Genomic DNA, 12,817 nt, shown 5'->3' with positions numbered 1-12,817 from the left:
CTTGGCCTCAGGAGGCCGTGAGCAGCCCACAGCCCAGGGGGCAGGTCTTTCAGGCCTAGCTGAGGTCCAGCCCTCTGAGGAGCCTTCTGGTCAGCTGAGGACAGGTCATCTTCCCAGCCTCCAAGCAGCACAGTGACTCCAGCAGGGGGACTTTAGCCTCTGGAGTAAAGGGGCAGTAGCTGGGCCTTCCCTCCATGAGACTCTACTGACCTTCAGGGTAACAAGTGGCCTTAAAGGATCTCAAACAGGGACACTGAGAGTGACAGCGTTCCTCCTGCACATCAGGACAATAGGCTTAAGCCAGAGAAAACAGGCAGCGTCCCCCACCCTAACCTGACCTTCCTGGGTGGGGCCTGGATGCAGGGTGAAGCTCCCCCTAACGGCAGGGCCTGCCTCTCCAACCCCACAGCCACCGACCGCACCCAGGCCAGCACCAAGACCTGGGCTCCCTCCCTGGGGTCCCGGACCAGGGCTTGCTCAGGGCCTCAGCCACAGAGGCCCTGGGGCTCTGGGAAGGCTTCCCCAGCCCCTGCCCTTCACTACTGCACACCTCTAGGGGCTCTGGGGACAGGGAACATCAGAGAAGGGCTGGGGAGGGGGTGTTGCCGGGTGGGAGGATGGAGAAGAGGAAGGGGAGGGGAGGGTCCAGGCCCAGGCCAGGTGCATGCAGTAGGTGCACGCAGTGGGGCCCAGGCCCTGGCTTCCTGCCTGCCCACCTGTCCCCAGCCCCCGTCACAAGAGCCCCACATGTGGCTCACATTCTAGGCCCCACTCCCTCCAGCCCTCCCCAGGCAGGTTCTCCCAGCTCACCTCCAAAGGGTCCAGAAGTGAGGAGCTGCCCTGCGCCCCCCAGTCCTGGGAGAACTTCCTGTCGAGCAGTCGTCTGCCCCACAGATGCGGCCGCTGTGCTTCCGACTTCCGCTCGCTCCCCTCATCACGATGACACACACCATCCTGCTCCCCGGGGCTCCCCAGGGCCCAGCACCTCACACTTCCTGCCCACAGGCCAGTCTTCCGGGCCCAGCGGCAGGCCTCAGCCCCTCTCCACATCCCACTCGGGGGGCCCTTCCCAGCCCAGGAAGGACCTGCCGTTGCTCTGCCTTCACCATGGAAGGGCCTGGAGAGGGAAGGGAAGGTGCCGGACGGGGACTGCGGCAGGCCCCTCCCCCTCCCTCCCTGCAGTTCTGCCCAGTTCAGTCACCTGCAGGCACCCTGTGGAGACAGGAGGGTCCCAAGCCAGCCAACTTTCCTTTTCCCTTTTAACATGACATCTCCATTTCTGCACGGCTATGTCTCATAATGACACCTGATACAAGCCTTGTCGTTACAAAGTGTCGCCAACTCTCCTTGCTGGGTTCTCCCACCTGCTTTATGATGCTTTACTGTGCCCACTCTACAGAGCTGGAGACGGGCTCCGAGAGGTCACACCAGCTCAGATGGGAAGTCACAAAGCCGGGGTCTGAACTCAGCACCTCTGAGCACAGGAGCCACCTCTTGCCTCATCTGTTCCCCACGCAGGTCCTGGGCACCAAGGCTAGAGGGGAGCCACCCCCATGGTCCCCTTCTCTCAGGCTACCCTGTCCACTTCTCCAGCCTCAGCCCCCGCTGACTTCTCAGACCACACCCCGAGCTCTAGACCTCCAGTCCACTTGCTGCCTAGGAGCCTCTTCCTCAGTCAAGTCCAAGGCCTTCAGTCCCAGGCCACCTGGGCCATTGTCAAGAGGGCCCCATTCTAGCCACACCCCTCCCCAGGGAACAGGGGAGTCCAGAGGAACATGGCTCCTAAAGCCCAGGCTCCCCTTCCTCCACCACACCAGGTGCCCAGGACCCTGGAACTCTGCCTCTGGGGCTGTGTGGCCTCCTCCTCCCACGGCCCCAGGCCTCGCTGCTCTGTGCAGCCCCGACTGGGGAAGAGAGGCCAGAAGGCTGACTGTGGACCAGCAGGGGGCCAGCAGGGGGCCATGGGGTGGGTAGGACTTGGGGCCATGGTCAGGTCTCCACCCTGTAGACTTGTGACAGGAGGCAGGGTGGGGAAGAGGAGGGAGGGGAGGCCACAGGAGAAGGCACATTCACAGGAGGCCCAGATTTCAGCTGACGCCTGGCCTCTGGGCTGCTCTGGAGTGAGGTAGGCGATCAGGTAGAAGAGGACAGGACTCCCCTCCACCACGGGTCTCCAGCTTCATCTACACCCCTCACTTTCTGAGACTGACAGGCAGGCCTAGCTCACAGGCCCCTCAAACTGTGTGACACAGGCCTGGCTAGGGTTCCTCACACAGATTTCACAACTCTCCGCCCCACTGGGCAGGCCACACCTGGTCACCAGGACCTTCATGCAAACCCTTCTCTCAGGCCCCCAGCCCTCAGGGCCTCTGCAATACCAGCCCAGGCCAGCACCTGCCCTGAGCATTCTTTGCTGGAAACTGCTAATCCATCAGGAATGACCACCCAGGAGCCTGTCCGCAGGGAGCTTCCAATCTGGTGACGCAGAATAAATGAGCGGGCTGAGGGTGAGTGGTGATGCAAGCTAGGGAGAAATGACAGCCGGTGGCAGAGCTGAGCGAGTCACCAAGGGAGGTCAGGGAGGCCTCTGCTGCCCTTGGACAGGTTGTCCAGGAGGAGGGCCAGTCAGGGAGGGCCAAGGGAACTGTAGATCTCACTCTTGCCTGGGGTGGGAAAGGTCTCCATGTGCTCAGAGTGGAAGAGATGGGCCCACGGTCTGCAGGGGCAGAGCCCGACACGCCCCACCAGGTCTACAAAGTAAGCCAAGATGCCATTCAAGGTGGGCCAATGCCAGGTCAGAAAGCATTTACGTATCTGTGACTTTGTTCTTAAGGTCATCTCTCTGCTGTGCGGAGAACAGAGGGCAGGTAAAAGCAAGGAGACCAGTCACGTCTCTGTGCATGTCCAGCAGAGGGAGGGCAGACCTGGGGCTTGGGATCCACCCTCAGGACCAATGGTCACACTTCCTGCTCAAAGAGGAGGAGGAGAGATGGGCGAGTAGGCAAGGCAACTCCCAGGATTCCAGCTTGAGCCCCTGGCTGAGTGGTGACAGTGACATGTACAGAAACAGGAAGAACCGGGGAGAGAAAGCACTGGGCTGGGACTGTTAAGTACTGGGTTTGAGCTACTTGAGATATTCAAGTCCGCAACCGAAGATCGTACCTGGCCTTAGAGAAGTGTGTGACCAGAAGTCATCAGAGCCAGGGGTGGAGGAGCCCACCAGGACGGGAGGGGACAATCTGCAAAGGGGCCATGAAGTCGGTGAGAGAGAGAGAGGCGGGGAGAGAGAGCCCTGTCACTAAGAGGAGAGGCGGCTGCGGAGGAGGAAGTGGCCGGCTTTGTTGAAAGCTTCTGCAAAGTAGAGAAAGATAAGAAGAGAAAGTGGTAGATTGAGAGGGGCCACCCAGAGGTTAGGGCAAGCGAGGCTGGAGGGGACAATGGGGCAGAAGACGGGTGGCTGTGAGGGGAGGACGCACCACCTCCTTGCCCAGGCTGTGCCCCTCGGGTCCAGCTTCCCTGGCCCTCCCTAGCACCCTGCTCCTCAAAGCCGGAGTGCCACCTGGCCGGATCTGCACCCCTCCCCAGCTCTGCCCCCACTCGTTCCTGGGTCCATAGCTCCCCTTGACTGTGAGCTACTCAAGGGCAAGGACGGGTGCCGTCACTGTGCACCAGAGCCAGGTTCCTGCAGATGTGTGATGTGTAACTAACACTCGAGTCACCTCAAGAGGACACCACAAGCAACACCAGCGCCCGTTGCTGTTCCAGGCCGTGGTCTGGGCGCATCCAGCGTGCTGGAGGTGGGCTGAGAGGTTCCCGCTTACACCAGGTTCAGGATGAGCCTCCCAGCCCTGCAGCACCCGCTCCTTCCTGTCTGCTTGACTCTTATCTTCCCAGGGCCACAAGGAGCGTCGCTCGGGCAGAGGATCCTCGGTGGAGGACAGCGGGGGTGTCCAGCACCGGGCAGGTTCCCACGCCCAGAGCCCTTCCAGCTGTCAGCTTGGATGCTGGGTCCTCCTGCCCAACTCCTGGGCTCTCTCCTGGGCCTCCTGCACCCCTCCCCAGGACCTGAGGCCACACGGCCTGTACCCACAGCCCTGGTGAGCAACTTCCTGTTTGCCTACAGAGGAAGCTGCTCAGCAGGTTGGTGGCCAGGTGGCTTCTCATACCCTGAGCCAGGAGGGGAAGCGGCCACCTTCTAAGAAGGAACCCTGGGTATTTCAGCAGAGTCTGGCCCTCCTGGGAGGCAGAGGGGAGAGAGCAGAGGGCAGCAGAGGAAGGGACATGGGCACTTGACTCACACCGCCCTTTCCTGAGGCCCTGCGTGCTGACCGACAGGCCCTCCACAGCACCTGACCAGACTCTAGGGGTGTGTGGGGGAGGGGTGTCTGAACCTACACCACAGACAGGGGAGGAGACGAAAGGTCACAGCTGTCACTCACGCTCACAGGCAGTCGGTGGAGAAGCCTGGATGTAAACCAGGAAGCTGACCCCAGCAAGCACACCCTCCGCTCTTCCCTGGCCACCCACATGCCTCAGAGGGGTGAGCCAAGGCCGCCCTCCTCTTAAGCCAGCAGAGATGCTAGGGTGGGGTGAAGCCATCTGTCCTTCTGGGGGGACCAGCCACCTGGCAGGGTGAGAAGGAGGCCTGGAGCAACTCAGAGGTTCCAGGACCCCTGAATTTGACACTGTGAACGTTTGTCCCCTTGGGGAAGCCTGGGGGTAAGGCAGCCAGGCGCCTCTGCCAGGCCAGGCCCCAGCAAGGCCAGACAGGACGCCTGCGCTCCCTCTGCTGAGTTAGACACTTATCCCCCATGGGCCTCTGAGGATGGACGCCATGGCCAGAGCAGGGAGCTGGGGGTAGGCCTGAGGGGACAAAGGCGCCCCCTCTGGAGGGGAGGTCTTTCAAGGCAGGAGCAGGAGGACAGGGAACAGTCCAGGGGTAAGTCACTGCCCACTTCCCAGCACGAGCCTCTACTGCTGTATCTGCCACTCAACCAGAAGACCCTCTGTGTCTGCAGACAGAGCCTGGACACAGCACCAGGCTCTCACTGCCCCAGCATGAAGGTTTGCCTGGCCTCCCCTCTAGGCCTCCCCTCCCGGCCTTTCCCAACACTGTGAGTTTTAAAGATGGGCACTTGCCAGGCAGCCTCTAGTTGTGGATCTGCCCTCTCAGGGTTGGGCTCTAGTTAGCTCTCCATCTCCCAGTCCCCTGGCACCAGAAGTCATCCACAGAACAGCTCCTGAAACACACGTGTGCGTCATTACTTACAGTGACAAAAATGCTCAGCCTTCAATATCCACAACAGCGAATCAGATAAATGGTTGGGGGGGGGGGGCGGCTGTCACATGGCCACATGCAGACCCAGGCACCCTCTAGCAACCTCGTTTTTGAGGAGTATTTAGTGAAGTGGAAAGATGCTTATAGCATATTGAGTAATAAAACTATTTATATATTCATATTATCTCTACTTTTAAAACCTTGTTTATTTAGGCAATAAAACAGGAAAACAGCAATTGATAATCTGCATGGGAACCGAATACAAAGTTTTCATTTCTCTATGGAAATTTTGCTTGGAATGTACCTAATTTGGGAAAATAAGTATGTGTTTATCATCATCAAAAATAGTAAAGGTATCAGCAAATTAAACTCATTGGATTAAATAGTGATTGGTTCCTCCGTTCACGGGGCGGCTGGCAGACCCTTTCGCAGCCTGTCTCCCCATTGCTAGTGGAGGCTGAGACACAGGGGTCCAGAGGGTCTGCACAGGTGGGTCTGGTTTTGTTTTGGCGGCACTGGGGGTTGAACCCAGAGGTCTGTACCACTGAGCCACATCCCCAGCCCTTTTTATTTTGTTTTGAGATAGGTTCTCGCTAAGTTGCCCAGAATGGCCTTGAACTTGCGGTCCTGCTGCTCAGCCTCCAGGTAGCACGGGCAGTATTTGCTCTACTTGACCTAAAGCATCACTGTCTCTCAAGTGGCTGCCATGGTGACCTGTCAGATGTAGGTGTGGGAATCAACTTGGAAGCCCAGAGTTGGCACAAAAACCACCTAAAGGTGAAGACATTTGAGATTTGACAGCGACAGAAAGGGCTCTCCTGGAGCTTCTCTTCACGACTCCAAGCAGCAACGTCTGGGGAACAGGCTGCCCTAAAATCCTTGTCAGGAGTAGCTGTTCCCAGAAGGGAGAAGAGAAGTGAAGCCCACCCCAGACCCTTCCCTGTGACGGCTTTGTAGCCCTGAAGGCCATGGTGAGATCATGTCTGCACAAACGTTGCCCATAACTTTGTCTCTCATCTGTTCTCCTAAAAACCCATCCGGTTTTCCTACAGAAACCTATTTGTCTTCCCACAGAAGGCTTTTCTGCCCCTATTAATGTGTCTTTTGTCAGTTTAATTCACAGGTCCCAGCTACTAAGTCTAAGAGGGTAGAGGAGAGGGGGTTTCCCCCTGCCCAGGGTGGGGAGGAGGAAGCCCTGCCCCAGCGCCCCCTCCACAGAGGGAAAGCTCTGTCTGTCTGTCTGTCTGGGGGGTAACATGCGCACTGCACAGGTGCTATACTTAACTACGTGAACCGGACAAAATACAAGTGGTGTACAGACCTACAATCTACCTCATGGATACACAGTAGAGTGGACAATGCCCACTTGATGAGAATTCAAAGAAAAAGATCAAACAATATTACAGGAGAGAAACTGTTGTATCAGAGGTCACGAGCAGGACAGGTAAGCAAGCAGACACCTGGTACGGCTGCGTTTGACATTTCCAGCATTGGGAGAAGGAAGGGGAAGGGTCCCTTAGGACGATCATCAGCCCTGAGAGGCCATCAATCATGGAACAGGAACCCAGGTGTGCGTGAGGAGCAGAGGAGTATCAAACAGAGCAGGCAAAGCAAGAGGGCAACTCAGAACAGGGCGATGCCTGAGCCACATGTTCTCTTGGGGGTGCCCACGCTCAAGCTGGGCCCTAGTACAAAGCCCCGAGCCTTTCAGAGCCCTCTCTACAGTCACCTTTGGGAGACAAAGAGGCAGCCTGGCTGGGCAGCTCCCAGCAGGGACTGTGCTGGAACCTGTGAGCCCTGCCTAGGGCTTTAGCCTGCACACCTGAGCTTCCCGAGGCTACCTCTGCCCCTCTGCCTCAGCACGTTGTGCATTCCCCTGAGGGCCCCCCGGGCTGCACCTCCAGCTTCTTGGAAGGAAGGATGGTTACTTGGGCCTTGTTGTGTGCCATCCTCACACCTCTGTCCAAGACCCAGAATGTTAAAGAACTGGTTCCAGGAGGATGCTTTCCTAACCCCTCAGCCAGAAAATGCTCTGGGTCTCCTGGGCCGGCTCAGCCATCCACCCACTCCTCCTGCCCGCCTGCCTGCCCCCGGCGCTGTTCTGGATTTTTCTCTCTGGCTCTTCACACTCTTCCGGGGAGACTTTACTCCCATGTATCCACCTCCAACAGTGCACTGCAGGGCCACAGACCCCTCTCCGGCCCAGAGTCCCAGCTGCTCATGGGAATCTCAAGCAGGATCCAGACCTCGCGGCCTGTGCAAGGGCCCTGAGCGCCTCCCTAGCTCTGCGCGGGGCCGGCCCCTCTGGGCCCTCACATCTGCGCGCTGCCATGGGTCCCAGCACACTGTCCAGTGCAGGCCCACTGCCCTCCCTGGCACAGCCTCTAATCCGGGGAACTGCAGGACTGCCCACCTTCAGAGTCCATGTCCTCAGCCACCCCAATCCCCACTGCCAGGAATCGCTCCCACCCCAGAAAATCCTTACGACTGGATCCCCTCCACCCCAATGCCACCCCACGGCCTCTCGCTGGTACTTCAGGGACCATCTGGGACCTCCCACCTCCCTCCAGGACCACCCCCTTCCCCCACCCTAAGCCCCAGCAGTCCACCGGCCCTTCCCTAAATGTCCCAGTATGTGTCCTCACGCCATCCTGTCCACTCACCCAGTCCTCTCCATCCCTCAAGGTCCCCCTAACACCACTTCTCCAGACAACCTTTCTAGACCAATCCAACAAGAACCGGCTGCTACAATAATTCCATTAGCTCCAGCTCCAGCACAGCCTGACCATCAGAAGCAACAAGCTCAGGATACGCCTAGCAGTCAGATACATCCTACCAAAAAAAAAAGCACTGTCTTGAGCTAGGCCTGGTGGTGCACACCTGTAATCCCAGCCGCTTGTGGATCAGGAGGATTGTGAGCTCAAAACCATCCTCAGCAACTAAGCAAGGCCCTGTCTCTAAATAAAGTATAAAAAGGGCTGGGGATGTGGCCAGTGGACAAGCGCCCCTGGGTCCAATCCCCTGTTCAAAAAAAAAAGAAAGCATTGTCTTTAAAAAGTAAGGAAAAGTGTTGCTCCATAGCACAATGCAACTTATGTAAGTTTAAAATAGATACAGATATAAATAAACACCATATATTTTTCTAAAATATGCCCAGCTCCAAGGATAAGCCAGTCAGAAACATATCAGAATGTACACTCAGGAGAGTAGGGGTGCAGACATGAGGACATTTGTGGGACTAGGGATTTTTTCAGAGAAAAAAAAAGTCCTCTTTTTTTTAAACATACATTTTTTTTAGTTGTAGTTGGACACAATACCTTTATTTTATTTACTTAATTATTTTTATGTGGTATTGAGGATCGAACCCAGCTCCTCACACAGGCTAGACAAGCGCTGTACCGCTGAGCCACAACCACAGCCTGGGAAGACCTCTTATATTCAGTAATCAATAACAAAGACCAAAGTCTGATTTAACTCACAGGCCAAGGGCTATCGTCCCCCAAGTCCCAGCGTTAAAGGCTGGGTCCACCATCCATGTGCTACTGGGAGGTGGTGTGGCCTTTAAGAGGGAGGGAGGCCTGGTGGGAGGATTAGGTCACAGGTGCACTCAAAGGGATAATGGTACCTCACCCCCTTGCTCTCCTCTCATTTCCCCACCATGAGCTGGGCAGCTTTGCTCAACACAGGCTCCTGCTATGATGTGCTGCCTCACACAGACCCTAAACTAAAGGGCCAACTTATGACAGAGACCTCCAAACTGCAAGCCAAAATAAACCTTTCTTCTTTATAAGTTGGTTGACTAAGGTATTTGGTTACAGTGACAGAAAACTAACACACCAAGGATATGAACAGTGCACATAAAGACAAACAGCTTCAAACAAATGTGAGACTCACTAGAAAGAAATGCCCATTCAAACTACAGTGTGATGACATTTTTTTTTTTATCCGTCACACTGGCAAGAAAAGAAGGTTGGTGATACAGTGAGTGGGTGGCACTGTGGGGAATCAGCACTCTCACTAGTATAGTCACGTGCATCTCTGGAAAGCAGACTGGCAACGTCCGCCATGATCCAGATCACACATAACCTGCGTCTGTGCATGAACCACATTTATGAGTTCTCCTGCTGGAACAGACACAGAAGTGAGAGAGGTGAGGTACACACAGGCTTAATGCATTTTGTCTATCATAGCAAACAATAAAACAGGGAAAACAACTACAAATAAACCCACAGTGACTGGTTCCATAAACATGGTACATCCCTTCAAGGAGATATTCAACCCTTCCTGATAAAAGATGAACTCCATCTACGACTTGAAGATGAATTGTTCAGGATGATTTAGTTACTTGAGTATTAAATTCTGCTATTTATGTCCCAGTACACAGCTCTTGAACATCTCCTGCCTCCAGAATCATGGGCTAAATGAACATTTATTCTTTATAAATTACCAGCCTCAGGTATTTTGTTATAGCAACAGAAAACAGATGAAGACACCAACTGCCTCCAGACCACTTCTCCCCACCTTAACTAAACTGCAATGGAGTCCCTGATCCAGGTGTCCCAGAGTGGACTCGGGGAGAGAAAGTGGTGGGAACAGGACTGACCTCTAAGGCAAGCATGCGATGACAGCTGAGTTGCAACAGCAACCGGAAACTCAGCCCTGGGCGCAGGGCTGGACCTCACACTGGGGCAGAACAAAACAGAATCTAGGAGCTGACCTGGTGTGCACTTGATAGTGTTCCCTGTGTACCCATGTCCTCACTCCAGCCTGCGACTGCAGTCGTAAGAATAAGCCACACGGCCACAACTGCTTTATGAAGGGACCAACTGCCTTCATCAACTCTGTACCTCTCCAACAGCTGGGCCAGCAGAAGGAGCTCCACCTCGCTAGACTCTCTCTGTGGAGACTCCCGCAGCGTGAGCCTGAGGTTGGCTCTCGGACGTTAAAACCGCACAGTGGCTAAGAGCACTGGACAAAAACCACACCACCTGACGGTGAGTTCTGATTCTTCACTTACCTGCCTGCAAACCTTGGGCAACCTTCTTAGCATCTCTAGGTCCTTTTTCTCATCTGTGAAATGGGAGAGCAGAAGCATACACCTGCTGGGAGGATTGTTTGCTTTTTCTGCACATAAGGTGCTTAAAGGAGGACCTGGGTACAGCACGTGCTCAACAGGTATCCATTACTACATGCTCTCCTGCTAGAAGTGTTTTATAGAAGGGCGATAAATTCTCCTAATTAGATCACATAATTAGCTTTAAGACAAAAGACTAGATCACTGGAATTGTCCCAGAAGACAAGCTCCAATTCTCAGGGCCTTTTTTAAAAAAAATATTTTTTAGTTATAGACGGACGCAATACCTTTATTTTACTTATTTATTTTTATGTAGTGCTGAGGATCGAACTCAGGGCCTCACACGTACTAGGCGACCGCTCTACCGCTGAGCCCCAGCCCCAGCCCCCCCAGGGTCTTTACTGGTTCCAAACCTTGGATCTGCATCCTGGTTCTCTCTGTGTAAACAGACTCAGCTGCCAGGAGGCATGCTGTCCACCTTGGTGACCACCTGCCCTGCTTGGTGTGAACCGCCAGGCCTCACTCTGAGCTCTGGGGGGAGCTTGTAACTCTCCCACATCTTGCTGGGATGCTTTGTGCACGGGCTGAGCTCTCTCAGATCCTGGGGCCTCCAGAGCCCACCTGCCTTTGCCTTCCTCCTCCAGACATGCAGCCTGCTCAAGCCTCCCTGTTCCCTGGGCTGCAGTCTTCTTCCCCCGGAGTCACATGGCTGAGTCCTGTCCTCATTCAGGTCTCTGGTCAATTTCACCTCCTCTGCTGGGCCGGTGTTGACCACCCTCTCTTGATCACTGCAGCCCATAACCTCCAAACCCTCACATTGTTTCTCCTGCATAGCACTCACCTAACATGGCGTAAAAATTATTGGTTGTTTTTTGGGGGGTTTTTTGGTCCATTTGTCCCCAACAGAAAATAAGGATCCAGGGGTACGGGGGAGGTGGGTATCTTGTTCACTAATGTTCCTTTAAAGCCTGGACTAGTACCTGGGACTTACAGACCAGCAATAAACATCTGTTGAATGAATGAAGAAATGAGTGGCCAAGGACACTGCAGAACATGTCCTCAAGATCTCCACCTCAGGCTGCAGCCTCCCAACAGGACACACTCGAGGACATTCTGTCCTGTGCCTCCAGATCCTAAGGGCCTGAGGACAGTCCCACTCCCCCTCCTCATCTAGAAAGTCGCTTGCTGCCCTTTCTTGCTGTGGCCCAATGTCTCTCATTTGTTTCACTGTTCTTGCTGTCTGTTTGCTCGTCTTTTGTTCTTTGCAGCACTTATCACTCTCTGAAACAATGTGGTTCATCTGCCTCTCCCTCCTTTCTCTCTAGCACCCCTGTCAGTGAAAGCAGAGCCTCCCAGCCTTCAGTGCAGCCCGGTGACCTACTGTGCAGCCTAGTGACTGCAGCCGGCATGGGTAGGTGTGTCTTGAGTAAATGAATGAAGGAGTGACTGCACACTCTCCAGCAAGAGGAAATGCCACGTGCAGGGAGGGAGAATGAGTCACAGCACTACAGCTGTCCACACCTGACCTCAGCATGTTTCTCAAGTAGTCTCTTCACAGACATCCAATTAATTGCTAATTACATTCAATCAGCTGTGGGCCTGGGGAGAGGCAGGCTAATGATATTCAGGGGCTGGTGGGGCCTGGTGTCCTTCAGGACTTCACTCCTGACCTACATAGCAGGCCTGGGACACCGGGGTCAGGTGTGCGTATCGACCAAGCAGCAAAACGCATCTTGTGGCCTGGAAAAGTCCAGCAAAGAACTCACGTCCCTGCTTCCATCATCCTCCCACTGAAAGGCCAGGCTAGAGACAATTCCAGGGCCAGAAAGGAATCCTGGAGAGGATGCGCCCTTATCAGCTGGGCTGACACAGTGTACCGGGTCTCCCATGCCTTCTGGCCAGACAGACCAAACAGACCAGGGTGGGAAGAGGGGCCAGCATCCCCAGGGCCGGGGTTGGGGGGAGCCCCCAGCTGGCCTCACCCCAGTGTGCAGACCTGCAGCTCCCACCGCGCCGCACCTAGCCTGGACGCAGGCACAGGGACCACTGGGGAGATTGGGAGCAAAGTCCTGTGGGTCGCTGGGCTGGGACCCTGAGCTCTCCAGGCTCCCTGCTCGCCAGCGGGGCACGGAGCTCCCCACCTCAGGCCCAGACGGACTCTCCCAGGGGAGCACGGCCAAGCCTCCCGGTGTCCCAGTACCGCCGTCCGGCGAGGCTGGATTCTCACGGTGCCCTGCGTGCCCCTGAGCCTCCTGCAGCCTTTCCAGCTCCAGGCCCCTGACCAGACGCGCCCCGGCAGGTGCTCCCGGATCGCCGGCCAGCCCTCCCCGCGTCCCTTACCCCAGTCCCGCCGGCTCCTGCTCCCGCCTCCCGCCGGCCGGGCGCACCATGGCTCTGCGCCCAGGCGCGGGCGGGCCCGGGAGGGCTGCGGGCTGCTGCGCGGCGGGGCCCGTGCGCTCGGGCGC

The 12,817-nt window shown here is 55.8% G+C and overlaps 1 protein-coding gene across 2 annotated transcripts in view; it reads right to left on the bottom strand.

The window, feature by feature from the left end:
• The window catches only part of Psd4 (pleckstrin and Sec7 domain containing 4), a 32,780-nt gene extending 19,963 nt beyond the window's left edge, over positions 1-12,817 (bottom strand). Inside the window, exon 1 of one of the 2 annotated variants that reach the window (XM_046462831.2) lies at positions 12,693-12,817. The gene's annotated coding sequence lies outside the window, so the exon portion shown is untranslated. Of the gene's footprint in view, positions 1-810; positions 1,149-12,692 lie in introns of those variants that run through there. The other variant, XM_046462830.2, reaches the window with a different exon arrangement.

Source organism: Marmota monax, unplaced genomic scaffold, assembly GCF_021218885.2.
Source record: "Marmota monax isolate L192 unplaced genomic scaffold, Marmota_monax_Labrador192_F-V1.1 WCK01_AAM20220418_F8-fsc00245, whole genome shotgun sequence".
NCBI lineage: Eukaryota > Metazoa > Chordata > Mammalia > Rodentia > Sciuridae > Marmota > Marmota monax.
Note: the sequence above shows the minus strand (reverse complement) of the source record. Positions and strands in the feature narration are given on the sequence as shown.